The sequence below is a fragment of the Balaenoptera borealis genome (assembly GCF_965194805.1).
Source record: "Balaenoptera borealis genome assembly, chromosome: 16".
NCBI lineage: Eukaryota > Metazoa > Chordata > Mammalia > Artiodactyla > Balaenopteridae > Balaenoptera > Balaenoptera borealis.
The window spans coordinates 25,347,171-25,361,898 of NC_138872.1; the positions used below are offsets into that span (position 1 = coordinate 25,347,171).

Sequence of the window (14,728 nt, forward strand, 5' to 3'; positions counted from 1 at the left end):
TGTGTGGGAACCTCTCCACTCTGCCCTCTGCACCCCTGTTGCTGCGCTCTCCTCCGTGGCTCCTGCAATGCCTTTTATGATACTGTCTTGGAAGTCACACATCATCACTTCTGTCATCATGTATTTGTCAGAAGCAAGAAACTAAGTCCAACTCACACTCAAGGGCAGAGGAATTAGACTCCACTTTCTGAAGGGAGGAGTGTCAAAGAATTTGTGGACATATTTTGAAAACCATCACACCATGTGACTTGGTCTAATAAAATTGGTGACGTGTGACTTCTGGGCAGAAGCTTTAAGAGCCAGTGAGTGGTTTGCCTGCCTCTTTTCCCTCTTCCATAAAACAGACAATATTTCAGATAGAAGACCTGGATCCTGGAGTAAAGATGATGTGGGGCAGAGCTTTTATTGCCCACTGTCAAGTATGTTAGGCATAGTACAAAGTACTTAACAAATAGTACCACATTCAATATTTATAGCAATGGTAAATATTATTATACATACTTTATAGAAGAAACAGAACTATCATCCTTCAACTTTTCCTGATATTCTTGACATGATTCACTTTGCCTTGTCTATTTTTTTCTTTTTATCAAAAGCACTTTTCACCTTCTAACAAACTGTAGTCAGTATTCATTTTGTTGTCTGTCTAGCCTTACAAAAATTTAAGTTCCCTAAAGGCAGGGAGGGGAATTCCCTGGCGATCCAGTGGTTAGGATTCTATGCTTCCACTGCAAGGGCCATGGGTTCTATCCCTGGTCAGGGAACTAAGATCCCGCATGCCACGCAGTGGGGCCAAACAAACAAAAAACCAAACAAACAAACAAAAACAAGGGCAGGGATCTTTGTTTTGTTCACTGATGTATCCCAATGTACAGAACAGTGCTGGAACATAAATATTTATTGAAGGTGGATTTTTCAGTCCCAATCTTCTCCCTGGAAAGTGTTCCAGTTTGTCTACAAATTTTCTAATGATAATACTCCAAGCGAGGTCTGACAAGCCTAGGTTGTTTCTTACTAGTTCTGTTCTCAGAAGTTAACCATATTTCCAAGATCTCACTGAAGTCTCCAATAAATCCACTGATTATGACCAATATTCTCATGCTATCCTCTGGCTGCCATGGGCTCTTTTTTTTTTTCAAACTTTTTTTTTTTTTGGCTGTGCCATGCAGCATATGGGGATCTTAGTTCCCCGGCCAGGGGTCGAACCCTGCAATGGAAGGGTGGAGTCCCAACCACTGGACCGCCAGGGAAGTCCCCATGGGTTCTAAGTTGTGACAAATCACCAAAGATAGGTTTGTCCTACCTATCCTACTGGAAATTCTTACATTATCTTGGGTCTCTCTTTATCACCCTTATCCCTTCAAAATCACAAAATATCTGTCCTATTTTTATTCCTCTAGTGTTCTAAAAATGGCTTTTTGCGCTTTTCTTCCGAGGTAACATTTGTGCATTTTAACAAATACGTTGATCCCAGATTGTCAAACTAATGGTGAGAATTTTAGAAAACAAGGCAGGTCAGTGAGGAAGATATTACTGGGCAGCCATGCCACTGCAGAAGAGACAAAATTGTTGCTGCCTGGCTTTCACAGTCATTCTCGGGGAGTGTGCAATAAAAGTTTACAAACACATTTCCAAGTGTCATATAATGTACTTTTATGAAATGCAGTCTCTTTTATTCAATAAAAAATTTTTAACTAAACAATAAAGAAACATTAAAAGCAAAACTTTTTTTCTCAGCCCATAAAACTCAGGAACAAAATCTGCTCCTTCTCCAAAAACAAATGTGTTAAATCTGTTTGCAAAAGGAACAAAGAGCAGAGAAAGCTGTGTTCTGTTTACTGACACCCCTTAATAATTATTATGTGTGGAACAATACTTATGGCCTTATTTGAAGTTATACCAAGGAACAAAGCAACAGTAAAACAACATAGAAATGAAGTCAATGTGGTGCATAAAAAGAAGAAATGACCAGAAGAATGAAGAGCTGGAATCCAGTTTCTGCTTTGCTACTATCTAGATGTATGACATATACAAACCACTTCACTTCTCTGGGTCTCAATTTCTTTATCTGTAAAATGTTGAGATTAGAAAAGATGGCTTAGAAACTCTTTCAGCTTTTTAATATTAACACAAAGAGGTATATACAGTTTTCTAGTATGGAAGAATAGGACCAGTGGTGTGCTGGTAAATGTTTGATAAATATATAAATGTTTAATAATAACTGGCTCTCTGGTGGAAAAAAAAACTTTGTTGTGTTGTGCAACAAAACATTGGTGGGAATACTTTTACCATGGTCAGTTTTCAAGCTACCAATAGTTTAACAGCCTACTAGCAAAATTCCTGAAAATTTAACAATTAGCATTCAGAATCTAGTAAGAGCAACTCTAACACACCACTAAATAGGACTCCATTTATTCATTTGCCTATTCATTCATTCAACAACACTCACTAAACATTTATTATGTGCAAGGAATACAAAGGAATACAAAGATGTGTAAAATTTGGCTCTTGTCCCAAGAGGTTTAGATTCTAGCAAACAGTAAATGAATACAGACAACTCTAATGCTAGAGAGAACATGACAAATAAGATAAAGAAAGCAGGCATAAGTGAAGTACTACAAAGTTTCAGCAGAGAAAGAGACTATTTTATACTGAGGTTATTGGGTGGAAGGGACCTTGGGGAAGGAAAAGAGACTTCTCAAAAAGAATAAGGCTATTTAAAGGTATTTTTTTGTTTGTTTAAAAGAGTTATTTAGGGACTTCCCTGGTGGTCCAATGGTTAGGACTCTGGGCTTCCACCACTGGAGGTATGGGTTCCATCCCTGGTCGGGGAATTAAGATCCTGCTAGCCATGCAGCGTCACCAAAAAAAAAAAAAAAAGTTATCTAACAGAAGAGAAGTAACACTGTATGTTGGGAAACCAAGAACCTGAGAAGAAATACTTAGAGGAAGCTAGAAATAAAGAGGCTAACAAGCGATTATACATGTGGGAGGATAATAAAAGCTACCAGGTCAGATGGCTCCACCAAGAACAATCTTAAACTGGAATGAGTTTAACACCATCAAAAGGGAATTGGAGTACAATTTAGGAAGGAAGATGTTAAGAGAGCCTTGGGTCATTTCAAAGGAACCCAACTTTAGGGGGCTTCCCTGGTGGAACAGTGGTTGAGAATCTGCCTGCCAATACAGGGGACACAGGTTCGAGCCCCGGTCCGGGAAGATCCCACATGCCACAGAGCAACGAAGACCGTGCACCACAACTACTGAGCCTGCGCTCTAGAGCCCACGAGCCACAACTACTGAGCCCGCATGCCACAACTACTGAAGCCTGCCCACCTAGAGCCCATGCTCTGCAACAAGAGAAGCCACTGCAATGAGAAGCCCGCACACTGCAACGAAGAGTAGCCCATGCTCGCTGTAACTAGAGAAAGCCTGCATGCAGCAACAAAGACCCAACGCAGCCAAAAATTTAAAAATAAATAAATAAATAAATAAATAAATAAATAAAAGGGGGGAAAAGTTGTCATATTTAAAGGAGGTATAATATCTGGGAACTGATCAGATCGCATCTGGAAGATGATATTTAGTTAATCTCTTTGAGCCCATTTTCTTATTTGTAAAATGGGGGTAATTACAGTACCTATTTCACAGGGTTAGGAAAACAAGATAATATATTAAGGAGCTTAGAGGAGTGTTCAAAAGGAAGCATTCAATAAATATTAGCTATAATAATATAGCCTTAATTGAAAAATTATACTGTTCTAAAATATATGAAATGGTTACTTTTAAAAATTTAAGGTCCACTATCTAGTGGGCATTTTAATTTAATTTTTATTTTCCAAAAGTGTATTTTAAATTTCCAAAGGTGAGCTAAAGTTCTAATATTCTAGGTATTGTTGAACAAATTAAGTCTCACTCTGTACTTTTTTCTTTTTTTTGGCTGTGTTGGGTCTCCGTTGCTGCGCAGGCTTTCTCTAGCTGCGGCGAGCGGGGACTACTCTTTGCTGTGGTGCACGGGCTTCTCATTGTGGTGGTTTTTCTTGTTGCGGAGTGCAGGATTTAGGCATGCGGGCTTTAGTAATTGTGGCACGCGGGCTCAGTAGTTGTCGCTCGCGGGCTCTAGAGCGCAGGGTCAGTAGTTGTGGCGCACGGGCGTAGTGCGCCCGTGCGCCACAACTACTCCGCAGTATGTGGGTTCGTTCCCAGACCAGGGATCAAACCCGTGTCCCCTGCATTGGCAGGCGGATTCTTAACCACCGAGCCACCAGGGAAGTCCCGTTTGTACTTTTCAAGATCATAAAAACTCTCTTTATATCTCCTTCACCACGCTTCCTCTAGATTTCATGCTATAATTTTATTTGTTTAGATGTGTCAAATTCTTTTGTTAATACTCATAAGAACACGGATATCAGTAACAATAGCAGTTAAGTTTACCAGATCTTTAGGGTACTCCAGGATTTGGGATAAAATCTTTCCTTTTTATAAAAATATAAATCATTATGGGACTTCCCTGGTGGCCCAGTGGTTAACACTCAGCACTTCCAATGCAGGGGGCCCAGGTTCGATCCCTGGTCAGGGAACTAAGATCCCACATGCCATCCCACATGCTGTGCAGCATGGCCAAAAATTTTTAAAAATATATTATATATAATACATATTTATTTACATATATAAAAATCATTAAGGAACTCTTTCTTTGGAAGAAGACAGACTGTTTTGTTTTTACTTTATTGTTTACGTCCAACTTAAGCCTAAATTTAACAATGAAAATAGAATCTTCCTGGAGCATATGGAACTTTTTGTCTTTTCTAAACAAGGAATTATGGGAACATTTAATGACAAACATTCTCCTCACAATATGGTCAATAAATCTCTGGCAACATTGATTTGGTGCCCATTAGAAGCAGAGAACAGCAATAATAGGATGTGGAAAATTTCAGAGGCAAAGATACAGTTGGTACTTTTAAAATTCTTATAGTTTAATAGAGGAGACTGAATAATCCCTAATAAGTACACTGCAGCATATTCACTACTAGAGGGATTTAGCATGAAGCAGTTCTTCTTGAACATTTTTCATTGCAATTTAGCTTCTGGAGTAAGCAGAAGAAACGGAAGGGCCAGAATCAATAATATACCTAAGGTGACAGAGCCAGTAAGTCATAGAAAGGGGATTTAAACCTAGGTCTCCTAATTCCATATATGAGACAGTCTCACAACGTTTATCTTGAGGATAACATCTTTTTGAGATTCCAGAAGATCGATGACATTTGTTTTCACAATTTAAAAAAATCAGCCGGTAAGACTGATTAGAACTCAGAGGATAGCAATGCTCTAGTATTCCACCTTATTTCTCTCATTTTGGGAGAAGGCAGCAACTGTGACACCCCAAATTCAATGAGATACTTAAAAAAATGGCCTAAATAGTTAGGGTTTTATTCTTCTGAAATATCTAGGGTTGTTATCTTCTAGTATTCTTCCAGGACTTATCTATAAAGAAAATTCATAATGTCATTTTATATCATAGGTCTGGATAGACACAAGATTTTCTTTCTCTCTTTCCTTCTCTCTCTCTCTTTCTATCTTTGATATTTTTAATGTTTATCAAGGTAATACATGTAAATACTTTAAGTCTTGTGGTTTAAAAAAAGTCATGTGGAACTACAAGGCTCATAACAAAACACAGCAGGAGTATATTTTAACACACACACAGACTTAAAAAAAAAAAAGCAGTGGCCTCCCCAAAGCCTGAGATACCCTCCCAGATTCTTTCACTGGCTTTTTTTCTTTTCATATTTACTAACATTTTCCTAAATTAAATATTTTTACTGCTTTCTTTTTTGATTTGTAAATTTTAAACAGTACCTGATATAAAAGATAAAGATCCAACACTTTATGCTTTCCCTCCCTTCAGCCTCACAATATTGTTATATCACATTTAAATTAAATCAATGTTTCATATTAACCTTACTATGACTCTATAAGTGTGGTTTACTTCTGGATCAATTAATTGTATTATGATTACATTTCCTTTCTTATGTAACTTTTTGTTTGTCTTGCAATTAATAATTGCCTCAGTTTGTTTGCCAAATTTTCTGTATCATTATCACTAACTGTTCCAGACTAACAGGAATGTAAAAATGCCTTAACTATTTTTAGCACACCCAAACATGTCGTATACTCTAACAGTTTTACTGGAAATACTCCCCTGGAGCACTCCTTCCCCTTTAGTCTGGACTATCCCTCACGAGGTCTGCTGTACAGCTATCACCTTGGGACTTCCTTTTACCCTTCTTAGGTTGATCCCCTCTTTCCTAAAACCTCTATCTTTGTCGTTCTTGTTTCAGTAGAGCACATCCTCCAGTAGTGTCCCAGGAAAAGCTTGGGGGTTAGTAAATTTTTTTGATCCTTGCATCTTTAGTTGTGCCTCACACTTGAGTGATAACATGACTTAGTATAGAATTCTAGGTTGAAAATAATTTTCTCTCAGAATTTTGAAAGCACTGTTTCATCGTCTTCTAACCACCAGTGTCAATGTTAAGAAATATGCTATTCTTATTACCTACTCTTTTATGAATAATCCATTCCCCTTCCCTGCTCCCTCTTCACCTCCTATCAACAAGATTTTTGGATCTTCTCTTTATCCCTTGTCTTCAGAAATTTCATGATAATGTCCCATAATTCTCTTGGTTTTGGTTTTTTTCCCTTCATTATGCTGGGCACTCAGCAGGCTCTGTCAATCTGGAAACTCGTGTCCTTCAGTTATCAGAGATCTTGTAATTTCTTTGATAATTTTCTTCCCTTCATTTCTTCTCCATTTCTAAAACTGTAGTTAGCCTAACATTGGACCTAATGGATTCATTCTCCAATTATCTTTTCTCTTTTTTTTTTTAAGTGGTAATGTATATGAAAATGATTTAAAGTTTTTTTTAAAAATTATTTATTTATTTATTTATGGCTGTGTTGGGTCTTCGTTTCTGTGCGAGGGCTTTCTCTAGTTGCGGCAAGCGGGGGCCACTCTTCATCACGGTGCGCGGGCCTCTCACTATCGCAGCCTCTCTTGTTGCGGAGCACAGGCTCCAGACACGCAGGCTCAGTAATTGTGGCTCACGGGCCTAGTTGCTCCGCAGCATGTGGGATCTTCCCAGACCAGGGCTCGAACCCGTGTCCCCTGCATTGGCAGTCAGATTCTCAACCACTGCGCCACCAGGGAAGCCCATATCTTTTCTCTTTTATTTTCAGGTCTGTCTTTTTGTTCTATTTTTCTGGGAGATTTCCTCAATTTTATACATTAATACTTCTATTATTTGTTTTTGCTATTAAAAAAATTTCCCAGAGCTATTATTCTATGATTGCTCCTTTTTTTTGGAGCAACTTGTCTTTGCTTTATGGATGCACTATTTTATACTATCAGAGGCAGAGGATGCTTATTGTTTTCAAAAAAATATTCTTCTGCTCTCTATATTGCCTCTGTTTTCCATTTCTATTTGATGCTGCCTTTCTTGGTGAAGGTTTATCTCAACTATCTGGTGATCCTTTGCTGTCCCTTCATATTTAAGAGTGAGTCATTACAAAGGTATCTGGAAGGTCTATGTTAGGCGGAAGAGTTTGTCAGTTGGTGGGTTTCATCACAGGTTGATAAAGTGGGGACCTATTTGTTTTGCTGGGAGACCCTCAAGTATCATTATCTATAGATATTTCTTCCAGGGTTATCCAATTTTAAGTTTCTCCCAAAATTAATCCTCTGCTCTCCTGCCTCGAGAATATAAGCCTTGCTGTCAGCATCCTTGGAGTGAAGTAGAGCAAGAAAGCTGGGCGAGTTTCATCATTCAGCATGTAGATATTCATCTGATCTCTGTTTTCAGTGTGGTATCCTCCTATCCCAGCCTCCTCAGCTATGACCTTTAGCTGTACCTGGTACCTCAGTCTGGAGCTTCTCTGATTCAATTTTTCACAGAATAAACCAGGGAGATAGAGGCGTCGTTGCCTAACTGAGCAGGATGAGGAAGGAGCCTGGTAGTTTAACTTCTTATATAGACTTTCCGCCAATCTCCCTCTTTTTGGCCCTTCACATATCTCTGCTGCTATAGTATCTGCTCCTTTCAATTCCTGATGTTTTAGTGTTCTGCAACATGAACCTGCTTGCCTCTCATTAGTATACCCCTCCCCAGTATTTGGAATTCAATTTTCTCGGCTCAACTTTCCATCTTCCAAAATGTTGCTGATATCCCTCATCTGCTGTTATCTTTCTTATTCCCTTTGTCCTTGTGGACTGATAACATTAAAAATATTAACTCAATGTCATTTTAGTGAATGGGGGAGAGAATAAGGATGAAGATGTGTTTAATTTGTCCATGTATACTGAGAACTGAAGGACTTTCAAGATGCTCACTCTTTCACTCCCATAAAAAAATGTCAGAACCAGAAAATTCAGAGAGAAAATTCTGCTCTCATGAGGCTGATGTGGAAAACACATGGGTCTGAGAATTGCAGTACCTATTTTCAAGTCCTGCTATTATTATTTATTGGCTGGTTGATGTTGGTGTTAAGTTAAATTTTCTATCTGTTTCATCATCTGTAAAGTGGTGATAATTGTCCTTACCACAGTCTATCTTACTTGTAATGACTAAGGTAAGATAATTGATAAAAATGTATGAATATATATCAAATATATAATATTTACCATTAACTCTATTACCAAGAGGCATAGTCAAATATATTTTGAGAAGCAGTGTAACAGTAGAAAGAGTATGGGCTTCAGAGTCACACAGACCTGCACTTGATTGTATCTCTGTCATTCATTGTGTGATCCTGGGCAAGTGACAACCTCTCAGCTTTGTTTCCCCGTTTATAAAACGAGTATGATGTTATTAACCTGACAACGCTGTTGTGAGGACTAAATGAGATAATGCATGTAACACATCTGTTATAGGGCCTAACACTTATTAGGTACTCAGCAGATGTTCATTCTTCCTCTTATCCCCTTAATTTGGGACCAGCTTTATTATGTTCACATGAGAATCCTAAACTTGTATTTCCTCAATTAATGCTAAACCACATTAGTAATTAGGATCTTAGGTCATCAATAGCCCTCATAAAGGCTTTTTATTTGCTGTTTTCCCAGGACCAAATTATAAGTTGAGCAGCCCAAGTTGAAAGAGTTCAGCGTATATATCCTTTGAAGTGGTAACAGGTTATTGCTAAGACATCTTTAGGAATATTTTGTTATGAAATAAGACATAAAATTTGTAATGAATATTAAAGGAGATCAGGGACACTGGAATACTGGAACTACTACTCAAAAAAATTATCTTAAGAGTTATTCATTTTTTGGGTTTTTTTTCTCTCTGATCCTTACATAAACCCAGAAGCTGGGAATGTTTTATTATCCTGTTTAAAGATGAAGAAATCAAGGCATGAGTGAAAAAGTGACTTGCTCAAGATTCATTAGTCATAAAGGAACAAGGAACTCCAACCTTGGTCTTTTGACTCCCTATTCAGTGGTCTTTTGAAAAAAAAATTCTGGTTAAATACACATAACATAAAATTTACCATCTTAACCATTTTTGTGTGCAACTAAGTACATTCACCACGTTGTGCAACCAGTCTCCAGAACACCTTTTATCCTGCAAAACTAAAACTCTATACCCATTAAACAACAATTCTCCATTCTCCCTCATCCCCCAGACTCTGGCAACCACCATTCTACCTTCTGTTTCTATGAACTTGACAACCCTAAGCACTTCATATAAATGGGATCATACAGTATTTACGTTTTTGTGACTGGCTTATTTCACTTAACATAATGTCCTCAAGTTTCATCCATGTTATAGCATGTCAGAATTTCCTTCTTTTTAAGGCTGAATAACATTCCATTACATGTATATACCACATTTTGTTTATCCATTCATCTATCAATGGACATTTGGGTTGCTTGCACCTGTTGGCTATTGTGAATAATGCTGCTATACATATAGGTATACAAATATCTCTTTGAGACTCTGCTTTCAATTTTTTTCAATATATACCCAGAACTGGAATTGCTGTATCATATGATAATACTATTTTTAATTTCTTGAGGAACCACCATATTGTTTTTGGGAACAGCCATACACAGTGGCTGCACTATTTTACATTCCAACCAACAGTACACAAGGGTTCCAATTTCTCCACATCCTTGTTAACACTTGTCATTTTCTTTCTTTTTTTTTTTTTCCTAATAGCCATCCAATTGGTGTGAGGTGGTATCTCATTGTGGTTTTCTTAAGAGTTTTGAAAGTCTTCTGTAGAGAAGTCAAGACCCTAAGTAACCCTGTAAATCACAACACAATTTACATCAAGATCCTACCAGATTTAACACACTGTAGGAGGCAACAGTACACATAGTCATTGCTTTCAAGGATTTTATAATCTAGCTGGAAAGAAAGGACATATGCACTTAAAAATAAATAACAGGACTTCCCTGGTGGCACAGTGGTTAAGAATCTGCCTGCCAATGCAGGGGACATGGGTTCGAGCCCTGGTCCAGGAAGATCCCACATGCCGCGGAGCAACTAAGCCTGTGCACCACAACTACTGAGCCTGCGCTCTAGAGCCTGCGAGCCACAACTACTGAGCCCACGTGCTGCAACTACTGAAGCCCACGCGCCTAGAGCCTGTGCTCTGCAACAAGAGAAGCCACTACAATGAGAAGTCCACACACTGCAATGAAGAGTAGCCCCCGCTCACAACTAGAGAAAGCCCACATGCAGCAACGAAGACCCAACGCAGCCAAAAAAAAAAGATAGATTTTGTACCTATCCTCAAGCACTTTATATACATTCTAGTAGTGAAGTGAGATTATTAAATCACAAGTAAGAAAAACAGACCAATAAATTAAACAAATTGTGGTAAGTGTTATGAAGTAAAGGGGAAAGAGGTGACTGTTGCAGTATCCAAGAAAGAGATGACTATCGCCTGGACCAGGCTAGTGGCAGTAGAGAAAAAAGTGGTTGGATTTGAGATTTATTTTGGACATTGAATCAATAAGACTTGATAATGAATTGGATGAAGAAAGTAAGGAAAAGGAAGGAACTGAGTTAACTCCTGAGTTTCTGACTTAAGCAACTGGGTAGAGAGCAGTGCCTTGTTAATTAAGATGAGGAAGATTTGCAGTGGGACATACCCAGAGTTCTGTTATAAACACAATAACTTTGAGATCTCTGTAAGACAAGCAAATGAAAAGAAACAGGCACTTGGACATGTAAGGCTAGAATTCTGAGAAGAAGTTTGGATTGGAAATAATGGATTTGAGAATCATTGACATAATGATGTTATTTGGAGACAGTATTTCCATTAGACTAGATTCCTAAATCTCCCCATTGACACATTATCTCATAAGTCGTTTCTATATATGATTAAATAATTAAGAATTCATTTCTGTTGGTTTAGTTCTCAGAGGATAAACTATTCAAGACTTCTTTGGGTAAGGGGGCGGTGCTCACTATACCTCCTGTCTACCTCATCAACCCAAAGACAAATTTAATTTCAGAGTTACTAAATGCTTTTCATTAATATCTCAGTGACTTTCTCTTTTACTCATCAAAGCTAACTCGTAAAGTCCCCATGAAATGAATGAAAAGGATTGAATAGGTCTGGATTTCCCTGTGGATTAGAATTTCTTTCTTATTTATGTTTTCTGTAAGTTAAACATCACCTACAAGGATGTATGGGCTTGCTTAAGTAGACAGAGTACTGGACTAAAATCATGAGATCTGGGTTCTAGTTCAAGTACTGTCACTATTTAAAGTCATAGCCTCTATAGGCCTGTTTTTGTGGGTCAAGTGAAGAGACTAAGGAATATTTTAAAGCCTATGAAAACAAAATTCAGTAGCTTACTACTAGGAAGCTGGAGATCTGGGGTGGTGCTGAGCATCAGGAATGGCCCAGAGTGAAGATTCCAGGAGGCTGTTCTGGATTTCTCACTACTTTTTGTGGACTCCATAATTTGGCTTCTGTATCTATAAAATAGGAGAATGTCAATGATTTCCCTCACCATTATGAGAAGAAAATTAATAAATGTCTATATGTTTTACAGATTCCTGGGTGAAACAGGTTAGGAAAATACAAATAACTATTGTGTTGATGTTCTTATTAGCTTAATCTAAGTACAATCTATCTCTTGGAAAACCTGGAAACACTTAGCTGCCATTGCTTTGTGACTTTTGCCAGCTCCCCAGGGAATCTTGGCTTTCCCAAGAAAACAACTACCTTGAGGGTAACCTGAAATCTCTGAAGAAAGTCTCTTGCAAGCAACCAGTTCAGGGAGGTCATATCTGGTACCATGCTGTAAAAGAAAATAAATCTTTTCACAAAAGTGGTCAACACTATTTGCTAATCAGACCAGCATTTCCCAAACAGGGAGTGGCAGTACAGCGAGGCCTCATTAAGGCTTTGTCTTTATTAATGTGAACTAACTTTGTTAGTGTGAACTAAGTAATTTAAGGGTGATTTCCTATGAGCTCCTCTCTGCCTCTATCATTTCTCTTCTACCTTTGTTTTTTCCCACTTGTCTTCTCTTTGTCTCAGTCTTCATTCTCCTAGTTGGATGGGCTTTTCAAAAACGTAGGCCACATTGTTTCCTTCTCTCCTCTTCAAGGCCTCCCCATTCAAAGTGATTTGGGGACTGTCATGCCCCAAATATTTGTTACCTCTCAGAGACCAGGAGAATACAAATGGTATTCACCAGTGGCTTTTGACCAGGGGTGATTTGGTAATGGCTGGAGACATTTTTGGTTGTCACAATTAGGGAAAGGGTGCCACTGGCATCTAGTGGATAGAGGCCAGGGATACTGCTAAACATCCTACACTGCACAGAACAGCCACCAATAACAAAGAATTATCTGGCCCCAAATGTCAAGAGTGCTGCTGTTGAGAAATCCTGGTATGCACAGATATCAGTAGCTGAAAATTACTGAGGAGGCAGTGTAGTCCCCTTAGGGATACAGATTCTCAAGGTGGTAAAGCAGCAGCCACTGGCATCAGATTGCCTGGGCTTGGATCACTCTCACTGAGCTATAAGCTCCTTGGAGGCAGGGACCTAATTTTACCTACCATATTTACATTAGGGACTAGTATACAATGGAGAGTACAAACTATTTGTGGATTGTCTCACACAGTTGTTTTGAGGCCCAAAGCAGGGAATATATACTAAGTGATATGAAGCACAGTGAGAGGGAGAAAAGCAGCTCCTGAATAGGGGGAGCTAGGCTGGTGTGATCAACTAGGATGTGCTGCCCTACTGAACATAAACAATTTCACAAAACACCAACATCAGACAAAGCCACTCTGTGACCATGATGGATAAGACAAAAACAAAACCACTCCATAAACATGTTTGAATACAAACAAACAAGAATACTGTCCCAACCACAAAAGAAAAACAAACAAACAAAAAGACCAAATATCCCCCTATCCTGGCTAACACGAGGGTTCTTCTCCCTTTTTAGATAAGAATTATTAAAATACCCCATCATAGAATTACCTTCACCTCCTAATAGCATTCAATCCAGAGAGAAGGCCCGCTTCCTGGAGCCCTCCTCCAAATTACCTAACACAAGCCCAAACCCTGTAAATTCTTTCCAGCACCCTCTTTCTGAGATGTCTCCCTGTGCCTCATGCTGTGCCTCCCCTCCTTACAAGGAGACAATAAGCTCAGGTTTTTGTTTAATTTATGGCTGTGTTGTGTCTTCGTTGCTGCGCTAGTTGCCGCGAGTGGGGGGCTACTCTTCATTGCGGTGCGCGGGCTTCTCATTGCGGTGGCTTCTCTTGTTGCAGAGCACGGGCTCTAGGCGCCTGGGCTTCAGTAGTTGTGGCACGCAGGCTCAGTACTCGTGGCGCACAGGCTTAGTTGCTCTGCAGCATGTGGGATCTTCCCCGACCAGGGCTCGAACCCGTGTCCCCTGCATTGGCAGGCGGCTTCTTAACCACTGGACCACCAGGGAAGTCCAAGCCCAGCTTTGTTCAACTAGACAGGTGATCTCGGTGGTATTTGGCTGGAGGGCATTGACAATAGTGAGAGCCCCCTAAAGGGTAACTGCTATTATCATGCCTCAAGGGGAATTGCACCCGCAGCGTTCAAGCAGAGACTTCGCAAACAAGGATTTCGAGGTTTCGCGACAGAATGCCTCTTGCCAGGCCGCTTCTCCTCAGGGGACGTCTCCTCTCCCGTCTACAGGGAGGAGCCGACCTCCCAAGTTGAAATCCAGCCTGTTGAGTTAAATTTCTCGTGAAGTAAAACCCTTTAGTGAGGTATGCGCCTCTAGCTCCAACTTCGAGTTCCTGAAACACTAGAACACCCCAATGGGGCACGGTGGAGGGAGCAGCAGGGAAATGAGCCCCGACGGGTTCATATTACTGAGTGCCTTACCCACCACCCTAACCCAGCAGAAACCGCCTCGAATTCACTCCGCAAGCGACGCAGAACAGCGCGGGTTCTCCACGCCTCCAAAAGCTGAGGTAAGGGCAACCCCCGGCAAAATCGAACCTTCCGTGCCGGCTTCCTCAGACGTCGCGCACGCGCACGGGTCGCTGGGCGGCCGCCGCGCTAGCGCCCGCCTCTTCTAGGCGGACTACAAGTCCCGGCTTGCCTGTCGCCGCGGCGTCGCCTGGTAACTCGCGCCAGTTAGAGCGCGCTAGGTCGGCTTCGCCGCGCGCCTGCGCCTTGGTGGTCTCTGCGCAGGCGCATTTCTAA

General features: G+C 40.0%; 1 protein-coding gene across 1 annotated transcript in view; it reads right to left on the reverse strand.

The window, feature by feature from the left end:
- ASIP (agouti signaling protein) overlaps positions 1-14,660 on the reverse strand; it is a 207,981-nt gene extending 193,321 nt beyond the window's left edge. The window contains exons 1-3 of the transcript XR_014235362.1: positions 14,409-14,660; positions 12,247-12,322; positions 11,875-11,996 (exon numbers count right to left, since the gene is read on the reverse strand). The gene's annotated coding sequence lies outside the window, so the exon portion shown is untranslated. The remainder of the gene's footprint in view (positions 1-11,874; positions 11,997-12,246; positions 12,323-14,408) is intronic.
- Between the last annotated feature and the right edge of the window lie 68 nt (positions 14,661-14,728).